Here is a 12,587-nt window from a genome sequence, read left to right on the forward strand (position 1 = left end):
GTGGCTGACTGAGAGCTGCCCTTGCCCAGCATCTCAAGAGAGTATTGTTCTAGCCTGGGAAAACATCAAAATATGAAGTATGGTTTCTACTGCACCACTGTAAAGTCAAAAAAATCACAGTCAACTGTCATAAGCTGGGGACTGTCTGTACCCACATATGAGTTTGCATGCATGCATGGGTGCTCAGTCGTGTCTGACTCTTTGTGACCCCATGACTGAAGCCCACCAGGCTCCTCTGTCCATGCAATTATAGACATATAGATAAACACACAACTTGCTGATTCTATTTCTCTGGTAGCACCCAGAATGACACAGGTGGGAATGTCCAAGAGTTCTGAAAGTAGTCTCTATAGTGGTTGGGAGAGGCAGACACACATTCTTTTTAAAAGAGGAGTTGATTAATGCAAAGAAATGGATTGTTAGTGATACCTGATGCAAAGAACTGACTCATTGGAAAAGACCCTGATGCTGGGAGGGATTGGGGGCAGGAGAAGAAGGGGACCACAGAGGATGAGATGGCTGGATGGCATCACTGACTCGATGGGCATGGGTTTGAGCAAACTCTGGGAGTTTGTGATGAACAGGGAGGCCTGGTGTGCTGCAGTTCATGGGGTTGCAAAAAGTTGGACACGACTGAGCGACTGAACTGAACTGAACTGAACACCATCTTCAGACTTTTTCAGTTACTCTTCCCTGTCCCATCAAAGCTTTTCTTGTCATGTTGTCCATTCTCTCAGGGACCTCATTGCTAATGCATCGTTCTATTATTCTGTTTTATTCATATTTACATTCCTAGCTCTGAGCATTGCAATTTATGCCATTTCGTACAGGTTTACTTGAAGACGGATTGGTAAGTTTACATTTAAATAAGAGCATCCAGTGTCTTAACTCAGTGATAAGACAAATGGTCAGTTTCATGCACCATGAAGGGCAGTGAAAGACAATACCTTGGGGCAGGAGCTCCTCCTCATGCTTCTCAAATCCTATCACTCAGCCGCCTCGTCTACCCATATTCATACACATTTCTGTGCCTTTTCCCACACATGGTCACAGACTGATTAAACCATGCAAAATGGTTAAAGATCCACATAAAGATCAGTCATCTTAAAGTGTGGTCTCAAGATCCCAACAGGTCCCCAACACACTCTCAAGGAATCTGCTAGGTCGTCCAGGTCCACCTGTATTACTGTGTGATACTATATATTCCTCATCCACTTCAATCAAACCAGCATATTAGAACATATTAGAAAGGAAAAGGCAGATTTAAGAGTTATGTTCTCTTTTACTGTCATCCATGAAAGAGATTTGAAAAAATGTATCATGGTGATCTTTTTCTCACTAGTTTTTTCGGGAAAAAATATTTTACATAAAATGTTACACACAATAAGTTTATTATCATTTTAAATGAGTTAATACCTGCCTATTTTTAGAAATTTGATCTATTTTAATTTCTGATGTGAGAAATATCATTAGCTATAAGCCATATAAAGAAAAGCTTTTCGTGTTCTCAGTAATTTTTAAGAGAGTAAAGAATTCTAAAACCCAATGCTTGAGAAACTGTGGTTATACATCACTGATTATGTTTCTGTTGGACCGAGAGGCATAGTGTGCCCCTGAGTGGGGTGGGGTGATGGGTGACTGGCCAGCCTCAGGCATTGGAAGCAATTTAGAGTGACAAGGAGCCTCAAGACTGTTCCTCTCCTTAATGGTCAAATCCACATCAGAGGCTGTGTTTTATATTTCTTCTTTGTCTTCTACAGAGCCTGGAAGGATCATGAGTACACAATACATACTGTATAAGATGCACTGACTGATGTCTGTTGATCCTCAATTGTGCAGAATGTATTAATTTGAAATAAGGAGGTCTCTGTCATGCAGCTCAAGAAACTTAATATCAGTCTCAAGAGCTACAATGTGAGCAGTTTTGTACCATTGTAAAGTAGAAAAATCATAAGCCAAGTCATCATAAGTTGGGGGCCACCTATATGCATACATGGGTATAGATATGTAGATAAATGCAGAACTCACTGATTCCATTTCTCTGGTGGAACCCTGAACGACACTTGTGGGAATCTCTGCCCCTTACCCCACCACACACACACACACACACACACACACACACACACACACACACACAGAGCCTAGAGCCTGCAGCCTTTTCTCGGTGCAAGGATGGAGTCTCTAGGTCTGGGAGATTCTGAAGTTTTCCTTTGGTTCAAGAAACTAGCAGGCCAGAACACCAATATTTACAGCCTGGATCTTAGATCAACTACAGATTAGAGACTGGTGATATATAACCCAGGGTATACTGACTGTGTACATGCTCTATCTTCTACAGTTTTTAGGTCCAGACTAAAGTACAGTTACAAGTGCTGAATCAAAGCTCATCCTACTGGCTGTGAGATCTCGAGCAAATTTCTTACACTCTACCAACCTCAGTGTCCCTATCTGGAAAATAGGAATACTAGTAATACAAGTTGAAAAGGTTGCGGTGAATATTAAGTGATATAATGTATGCCAAATGTTCAGCAAAAGGGCCTGGCACCATGAAAGACCCAGAAAAAAATGTGAAATACTATTGCTCTTATATGTCTAACACTTTTTTGTGTTAGGCAGAATAGAGGGGCCAGAAGATGAAATTTCTGCTCCTACTTGATGGTTCGTGTTTAGTATTCTAAGCACTAGAGAGACCCATTGTTTCCCCCAGTGCTTGCTGTGGATGAGGAAGGAAAACACAGATTTGTCTTGCTTCTTTTTTCATTACCATCAAAAGTCTGGAAATGAGGGACAACCACTGGGGCATTAAAGACACAGTGCTTCCACTTTGACCTTCTGCTGTGTGTGAGTTTGGGACAATCCCCTTCCATCCAACAAGATCCTGTTTGAGTTGGAACAAAAGCTTCTCTTGCTGGAAGGAAAGGGCATGGTGCTGGCCGGGCAGCGTGTTTGTTTGCCAAGGATCTTTGGGCTACTGGTTAACTGTCAGCACAGAGTTGGTTTTCATGTCTGGAGCCAGGAAAACATACTCCTTAATGCCCACATATTTGCAGTGTGACACACGTCTTGGAAGCCCGTCACACGGATTGCAGCGGTCACCTGATTTGTTTCCCAGGAAAGCTTGTCTTCATGAGATATTATTAGAGATGAACGCTATGAGCGATGCGCACTGGGGACAGGACGGCAGCCACCTAACTTCAAAGTCTCCTCTCCTCCCCAGGCCCCTGTAGGCTGAGCCCTGTCATCGGCCTGCCCAAAAAAAGATCTTTCAGCGGCAAGAGGGCTGTGACTCGCCTGGTATCTGCATTTGAGAATCAAAGGGCCGATTTCAGGTAATGATCTGCTGTTTGTCTGGAAACAGGTTTGGGGACCGCTCTCCTGTTCTGCTGAAGGAATGGAAAGCAGTATGATTTCACACCAAATGGCTTGTTCTGGTGTGAGTCTAAAGTAAAACTGAAGAAAACAAGGAGACACCCACCACTTCACCAAGGCACCCAAAGAGGCATCTAATGCAGAAGGTTGGGACGAAAGAGTGCTGAACGTGAAATCAACTGAATCGCTTGTTTCAGAAGAGGGCACTGAAATAACAACAAAGCTAGAGAGCTGTAACGCCAGGTAATGTCTGAAAAGAAGCTAAAAAGATGCATATTGTTTAATAGGAAGAGCGAAAAACTGAGGGAAGATATAACAACATTTTCTGTGTTTAACAAGCTGTTTCCATCACTACTGGACAAAGGAGGAAAATGTGGATTAGAATTAGGAATTTGGGTTAAGTCACCAGAACTTCGTTGCTGTAGTAACAGGGGAGAAAATAGAACAAATGCTTCAGTGCATCATTAAAACAGGAGGGGTCCCTACATGTTAGGAGTGGCTTGAGGCCATCTTTCAATTTTAGGCAATGAGTTGCAAATACTGTATTTTTTTCTACATAATTTTCTACATAATCTTTTCTTCTTCTTCTTATTTTTTGGGGTCACATGGCATGAGGGGTCTTAGCTCCTCAACCAGGGATTGAACCTGCACACTCTGCAGTGGGAGCATGGTGTCCTAACCACTGGACCACCAGGGAAGACCTCTACATAAACTTTGACCTAAAGAAACTTTTGTTATTGCAATAACAATGAGGCAATGGCCGGGTTTAAAAATAACCAAGACAAGACATGAAAATATCAAGTAGCAAACCGTAAGTGTGTCCTTAATAAATGAACAGGCTTTTAGAGACAAGGAAGTATGAAGAGGGAAAAATGGAAGACTGCAAGCATGTGTATGCTTAATTTTCCAAACGTGTGTTCTTGTTGGTGATATTCTCCCTCAACAATTGGAGGCTCACTCCAAACCCAGCTCATTCATCTCCAAATATCCATCCACTGAAGCTGAAGCTCCAATACTTTGGCCACTTGATGCAAAGAGCTGACTCACTGGAAAAGACCCTGATGCTGGGGAAAATTGAGGGCAGGAGGAGGAGGGGATGTCAGAGGATGAGATAGATAGATTGCATCATTGACTCAATGGATATGAATTTGAGCAAGCTCCGAGAGATAGTAAAGGGCAGAGAAGCCTGGCGTGCTGCAGTTTATGGGGTTGCAAAGAGTTGGACACTGACAGCTAACAGCAGCAACCAGTTCTGATCCATCCGTCACCCTTCCTGCGCGCTGAGCATCCCCATAATTAGGTTAGGGCGCCCTCTGGTGGCAAGGACCTAATCTTATCCTCTGCCATCCCTCTGGTGAGTTCAACATTTTGGTAAACAGCGTTTTCATATGTAGAAAATACAAACTCACAATTTTTACAGAATAAAGAAACCATAAAATATAAACTATTTATAGTTTCTTTTAAATTTATTGTAAAGAATTCAGAAAGCAATTTTGGATCTTGAAGAACCTGAGTAATAATTATTCGACTATTTTATAAAAAGGGGTATCATTAATAGGGATTCTTTGTTACTGAGATTGATAGAAAGCCTGGAAAATAAGCTTTCACTGTTGATGGAAAATATAACACTGTGATTTATAAGTAGATGTTTTCAGCCAAAACAGCCTGCATAAACCTACTTGAAATGAACCTGAAGGCCAACACTGAAAATAACTAGGAGATAAGAAAAAAACCAGTAATAATTGAATTTCAATCATTGTCTAAGCAGATAGGATTAATAGTTAATAAACAGACAGGATTCTTGTCCTGATACTGTCCCTGTCTGGTTCTGTGTTCTCGGATTTCACTAGATACTCTGATGACATTCAAATAAATTTTCTCGGGCTTCCTGGGTGGCTCAGTGGTAAAGAATCCAGTTTCCAATACAGGAGACTCAGGTTCGATCCCTGACCCAGGAAGATTCCACTTGCCATGGAGTACCTAAGCCAGCGCACCACAACTATCGCACCTGCACTCTAGAGTCTGGGAACAACAACTATTAAGCCCACCAGCCACTACTACTGAAGCCCTGCAACCTACAGCCCGTGCTCTGCAATAAATAGGAAAAGCCACTGCAATGAGAAGCCCATGCCCTGCAACTAAAGAAGAGCCTGTGCAGCAATGAAGACATAGCACAGCCAAAAATAAATAAATAAAATTATTTTTTAAATTTCCTCTTTTTTCTTTAAGTGTCTCCAGTATTATTTGCAACCTAAATATTAACCAAAGTAACGTTAACTCAATATTCTCCAGAAAGCTGCAATCAGCATTGACCAATAATATATGCATACACATTAGGGAGATAATTAAAAACAATACGTGAAGAAGGTTTCCTCTGATTATTTAAAAGACAGTGGAAGATACGGCAGAAATGAACATCAAAGTGGACATTTTATGGACACAACTACAAGGAGAGGGCCTGACATTTAATTTCAAATTCAAACTTTAAAGAAAGAGTCTATAAATGAGCTTTGGGCAAGGGTTCATCCAGGTCTACATAACCATGACTGCAAGCAGGGTGGATAGGATAGGGTTGGGGGTTGGGGCAGATAATTCAGCAGATGTCCACTGCAAGGGCAAAATTCATATCAGTCTAAAATAAGTGAATGACCTCTAGATTTGACCCCAATAAGTACATGTTTACACTGCTGCTACTGTTGTTGATAATTAACAAGGAAGTGGATATCTTTTATTTAGCTCATTGACTTTAGGTAGTAGAACTTAAGCCATATTATTCAATTAATATATTCTAACTCATGCTACAAAAAAGTTTTATGTCTCTGTTAAGATTTCTTACAAGGAATATAACAGTAAAAAAACATTAATCTGTTAGATAAAAATGCATCTGAGCCTTAATGTCTGCTGTGAAAAGTGAAAGTCGTTCAGTCGTGTCCTACTCTTTGCAACCCCATGGACTATACAGTCCATGAAATTCTCCAGGCAAGAATACTGGAGTGGGTAGCTGTTCCCTTCTCCAGGGGATCTTCCCAACCCAGGAATCAAACCCAGGTCTCCTGCATTGCAGGCAGATTCTTTACCAGTGGAGCCACCACGGAAGCCCTAAATGTCTGCTATAAAATGCCATAATTTGAAAAAAAAAAAAGTCAAATTTTAATACAAGGATTTGAGACAGGAGCAAAGATCATTGGTGAAGTACTCTATTAGTATGATTTTTGTCTAACATTTTTATGCTTCCAGTGTTTTTAGATTCATACACTAGCTATTTCCTCTAACACTGCAGGCAGAAGGATTATTAGTTAATGTCCACTTCATTAATTAGAGAAAAAAATGAGGTCCTTCTCAAGATCACAGAAAAACTCCTAGAGAAGTTCACGGGCTCTTGTTTGATCCATTCATCAATTCATTCATTCATTTTCCAACAGATACCTATTGAGCAAATCTGTTTATAATGTATGTATTCTTGTAAGTATAAAAAAAGTGAATAAGATAAAATATCTATATATGCAAGGGGTTTGGAATATAGTAGGACCAATCAGGCAACTAGAAAATAGGCTGAACTGGGTGCTTTATAAGTTCCTGGAATCAGAATTTCTGAAACTAAAGAGACCTTAGAAATTATGTAGCCTGACTTCTCTCATAGGGCATACTCTATAGAATATTTGGTGTGTGGGCATGCTAAGTCGCCTCAGTCGTGTCCTACTCTTTGCGATCATAGATGGTAGCCCACCAAGCTCCTCTGTCCATGGGACTGTCCAAGCAAGAATACTGGAGTGAGTTGCCATACTCTCATCCAGGGGATCTTCCCGACCCAGAGATTGAACCCACATTTTTTTATGTCTCCTGCAATGGCAGGCAGGTTCTTTACCAATAGTGCCACCTGGGAAGCCAAGCATATTTGGTATCCAGGATCAGCTAAAGCCCTAGATCTTGCTGCTCCAGCCACCATCCTGGCCAAGGGAACTATACTGTGCAGTGGGAAGGGAGAAATGACAAGGGAGGGCTAGTTAAGGAAATATCTCTTATATTTGCTGGGTCTTTGGAACAGAATCTGGGCATGTGGACAGAGGAGTGAACCAGGCTGGCCCTTGTCCTGAGTTTGGCGGACCCAGGCTAAGGAGAAAATGGGGACAAGAGTCCTAAATGAGGGCAGGCCAGAAAGCAAGGGAAAAATAGAAATTTAACAGCTAAAGAGCAAGTCAAAATAAAAATCAAGATCCATAGTGAAATGGTTTTGAGCATAAACAGGTAAGGTTGCTGGTTAAAGAGGTGGTATCCACAATGAAAACTTGGAGAAATTTTAGGTCTTCCAAGAATGAGCCCAGAGAACAGGAGAAAGCTATTAAGAAGACCAAGACTGTTCCAGCATCTTCACTTATTATTTCCTATTTGCTATGGCCTGGGCTAAGCACTAGGTAGAAAATATGAAGAAGATCTAATCCAGATCTCAGAATTCTCACAACCTCCTTTTGGGCGATGGTCAAAGGCTGTCTACCTGTTGCATAATGTGATCAGTACGGTGATGGAGGAGCCACAGGAAACAGAAAAGGAACGAGACCTCTGAAGGAGGTGGCCGTCTTACAATACGAGGAGTCTTACAATATGAGAAAGAGTTGAGTAGATGAAAGAACTGGGCAAGACTTTCTAGATGGAAGGAAAATGTCAAGGGAAAGCCCAGAGAATGAGAGAGAGTGTGGTGTAAAAAGGAGCTATTGGTAGTTCTATATTGCTGGATTGAAAAGTATCAATCACTGACAACCAGATTTTTCCTTTCCTGTACTTGAGAAGTTACATTTTAGAACCTAAGTAAAGGTCATTACACTTATTAACCTTAATAGTCATATTATTTGTTTTGCCCTTTCATAGTAGTCTTAGAATATTCTCAAAAATATCAAAAGTCTGACTTCTCTTGGTGGCTCAGCTGGTAAAGAGTCCACCTGCAATGTGGGAGACCTGGGTTCAAATCCCTGGGTTGGGAAGATCCCCTGGAGAAGGGAACGGCTACCCACTCCAGTATTCTGGCCTGGAGAATTCCATGAACTGTATAATCCATGGGGTCGCAAACAGCTAGACATGGCTGAGCGACTTTCACTCATTCATAGTTACTATTTCCCAGGGCTGCAGATCATCTGAAAATTTGATGAGTATCCTTTTTCTAGCTTCCTTTAGTCCTTGATTAAAATATAAAAATAAAAAGGTTGAGCAGGGCAGCACTAAGTCTAGAGCCCTTCAGTATTCTCTAGAGAGCTCCTGTCAAACTGGCATTGAGCCGGCAATCAACAGACTACCCATATGGTTGTTTAATTAGCTAACACTCTGCAGGGATGAGAGATAGTATGGCTACCTAGGGCCAGGAAAGGCAAGTTAGGATAACTTGGAAAGAATCTAGATGTAAAAGTGCACGTGTTGAAGGGGAGTTCGGACATCAAAAGACAGATCCACATGTTAGTATTGCAGGGAATTCAGTCTAACAGGCGGTTTCTGGAAATCATGGTAATAGACAATAAGCAAATAGTCAAGTTGGAGGGAAGGCAGAGAATAAGGATTACATAATATAATTGGTTTACCTAAAAGGCGAGTGAGGCAGAGTGTTAGGGAGGATATTTGGAAATGTCCTCTCCAGCATTTAGGGGTAAAAGGACGTATTTCTGCAACTGACAAATGGTTCAGAAATATAGATGCATGCATATGTATGTGTATGTAATATATATATATATCAACTACACATACATGGGGTGTATGTGTATCTATCTACCCAGAGGGAAAAAAATATAAAATGTGATAAAATATTAATATTTGAAGGATCTGGCTGAAAGATATTCTTGAATTCTTGGCACTTTTCTGTATAACCAAAAATACGTCAAAATTAAAGTTTAAGGGGAAAAAAACCCACAATGTAATGTCAGAATGGAGTGGAGTGACTAATTAGGTGGCTTGCAACTGTTCAGGAGAGAGGTGATAAGTGCCAGGTGTAGGCAGGAATAGACAGGAGAAGGAAGCAAGAAACATCACACAGGTAAAGGTGCCTGTATTGACAACACAATAGATAACTCAGATGACTTGGAATTTTCAAGTCAAGGTGCCAGTGAGAATGGTATCACCTTCACAGTTTACATGATGGTCATTGTGGTAGAGAGTTACTGATGATGTTGCAAAATAAAAACTGTAATTTTAGGAAAGAGACATGAAGGGGAATAATGTGGACTGCGACTAGAATCCCTGAATACTTATTAGGTGAGTTGATCAGTTTTTGTTGTTGTTAAAGTATCCAGTTAAATTTAACTCTGGTCCAGCTGGTAAATTTGTGTCTGTGCACCCAGCCAGAAAAGGACTGCGTTTATCCCCAGTGAAGACGAAGAGTGCTGAATGCTGAAAGGCAACAAGAGCAAGCCCCCTAGTTGTGAGATAAACTTTCAGAAAAGCACAGTTGCCTTGCTTAGCTGGGCTGGTCATCCCCTCACAGCCTTTTTGTAGAACCTGCTGTCCCACCCAACTCTGTGGCTTTACCAGGCCACTCAGGTGACCAGGCCCAATAAGAGAGGCCTCTGTCAACCAGAGCTTGCTGATGCTCTCTCATCTGCATTTCAAAATCCTGAAATGTTAAGCCTCCATCCTCTTTGCATTTCCCAACAAATGTCTTCTTACCAACTATCCTAGTGAAATGTGTTACTTGCTCACGATTCTTCCTTCCTTTCCTATGCACCCTGTGGTCCTCCCCACCCACTGACTCTGGATTGGGCCATCTGGAGGAAACGACAGGTACAAGTTCTGAGTAGAAGCATCATCTGTTTCTGTTTCCTCTTTTGTCTTCCTGTCCTCAGCCAGGACCACAGACTCTGGCTAATGACTGCTCAATTTGCTTACTCCACATGGACCCAAACCCTTGCATCCAAGTCTAGACAAGCCCAACCAAGTCTAACCAAGCCAAGCAGAGCCACAGATCACCTAACAGACAGATGATGGAGAAGTGAAAGTTTATTGTTGCAACTGTTGAGCTTGGGGTTGTTTATCACACACCATAATCACAATAAAAAGTGATGAGTAACTACCAGTCTCTTGTCTATGGTTTGCAGCTTTTAACTCACCCCTTGGATATGATACTTTAGAAGTTTTCTTTGGAACTGAACTCCTACTTTTTTCTGGCCTCTCTGGCTTCCCTTTATAAACCACCCTTAATCCATGGATCATAAGGTTTCTGGTCCCCACCTTACAACTCTGACTCATCATGGCAATCCCCCTGTACTTGCACCCCCACTGAATGTTTACAGGCCCACAGATCAGGAAATAGACGTGAGATGGGCAGTATTCAGAACACAGAGGTCCTCACCTTTCTAAATAAATTCAGTTACTTAGAAAGCTTTCCTGTTTAGAACACAACTGAAAAAGAATGAAAAATGATTGGAAATAGTGAAGACCATAAATGCTCCCAATATTCAGACCCAACGGCAGAAATTTATTATTCAGAGGAGAATTCCTCACTCACAGACTATATGTTTTTATATTGCATGTACTTAGAGCAAACATGGATCTATGTTTCAAGGCCACGTCTGACTGGAGGAGGAGAGAAAGGCTGTACGCAGGGATACTGACATTCGGGATGAGAGACGTCTGACTTTCTCATGGACAGAGAGAAGATAAAAGCCTATTAAAATGGGACATTAATAAAAACAAGAAGCCCAGGGGTAAGTATCCCTATGTACCACAGGACATCTCTGTTGTGTAGTGGATCAAAGTATTTGCTGGGATTTTTTTTATTATTATTATTTATTCTTGTTGAAGTTTAGTTGATGTACAATTGGGATTTTCTTTTACCCCAGCACTTAGCTATCTGAATATAATTGTTTCACAGGGGCAACAAAAAGCTCTCAAGTTAGTGGTATCTAAATGTTAATGTGAAGGGCCGACTCATTGGAAAAGACCCTGATGCTGGGAAGACTGAGGGCAAGAGAAGGGGACGACAGAGGATGAGATTGTTGGATGGCATCATCGACTCAATGGACATGAGTTTGAGCAAACTCAGGGAGATAGTGAAGAACAGGGAAGCCTAGCGTGCTGCAGTCCATGGGGTCGCAAAGAATCAGACATGACTTAGTGACTGGACAACAAGTGCCAACGTACTACTAAACTTGCTAGGAATGCTTTCAGTAGAACATCATAGATGAAATTCCGTTCTGTTGAATGCCTTTAAGTGACAAGCATGTGTTTTCTTTCAGGGTTTGAACAGGTGAGGCCTGGAATAGGGTGTGTTGAACGTCTGAAAGCACAAAAGCAGCCCTTCACGGTCTCCTTAAGTATAGAAACTGTATGGCTTTCGACTTGTGAGTTTTCATGTGTCACCCTCCTACAGTCATATCTCCCCCAACTCCTCCCACCCTTGCTTTCTTCTCTGGCCACTCCTGCTGTCCTTCCATTCTCAGCCTAGAAAGCATCCTCTGGGAGGCTTTCCTGGCTGCCTCCCCCTCCCCAGGAGGCGGTTAAGTGTTGGGTTAAGTGTCCCCTTGGTGCTGTCACAGCCCCCTTTGTGACACCATGCTATGCTCACCTGTTTAGATGTAGGCGTCCTTACCAGACTCTAACTCCTTGAAGGTAGGCTCTTGTCTGCCTGATGCATCTTTCTTCATGACAGGCCACCGGCAGACTCCTAGTATATATTCATTAAATGAGTAACGCTACCACAGAGGTGGCTACCCAACACCAGGGAATCTGCATTACGACTGTGACAACAAAATGAAAATACTCATCATGGACCATTTTGACAGGCAGGACACTGAGCAACATTATGTCAAATGGTTGGCAGTTCTTGATGCTGAGGTCAAGATTTTATGCCAAATTCCAATATATATCACTATGTATATATAACTCCACCTTGGACTCTCTAAACGCATCTTTCCCATTCATACCCCTGGTCCCTGTGGCATTATTTGCATATATGGTGGTACTTCTCATCTAGTGGTGGGGGTAGTAGGACCCAGCTAGGCAGGAAGAAAAAGGGATGAAAATGTTACAGTTTGGCAGAAAGGGGACAGTGTGCACTCAGAATTAACAACATGCCCTTGGGGACTAGCAAAACATACTGGGTCAAGATGTTTCCTCAAAGAAAGGCTTGTGAAAAGGAATCCTCTCTCAGACTCCAATCAAAGGACATTTTTCTGGACAATCAAAATAACTTACAATCTTCAGATTATGAGACTGATGTGCTGATGGCAATTTAAAAAACAGGG

At 41.7% G+C, this 12,587-nt stretch overlaps 1 long non-coding RNA gene across 1 annotated transcript; it reads left to right on the top strand.

Moving 5' to 3' along the window:
- Positions 1-3,021: 3,021 nt before the first annotated feature.
- Positions 3,022-5,578, top strand: LOC139035487 (uncharacterized). Its single transcript, XR_011488073.1, has 2 exons — positions 3,022-4,723; positions 5,220-5,578. It is a non-coding gene; the product is annotated as an uncharacterized lncRNA (long non-coding RNA).
- The last annotated feature ends 7,009 nt before the right edge of the window (positions 5,579-12,587 follow it).

This window comes from Odocoileus virginianus, chromosome 6 (assembly GCF_023699985.2).
Source record: "Odocoileus virginianus isolate 20LAN1187 ecotype Illinois chromosome 6, Ovbor_1.2, whole genome shotgun sequence".
In the NCBI taxonomy this organism is placed as follows: domain Eukaryota; kingdom Metazoa; phylum Chordata; class Mammalia; order Artiodactyla; family Cervidae; genus Odocoileus; species Odocoileus virginianus.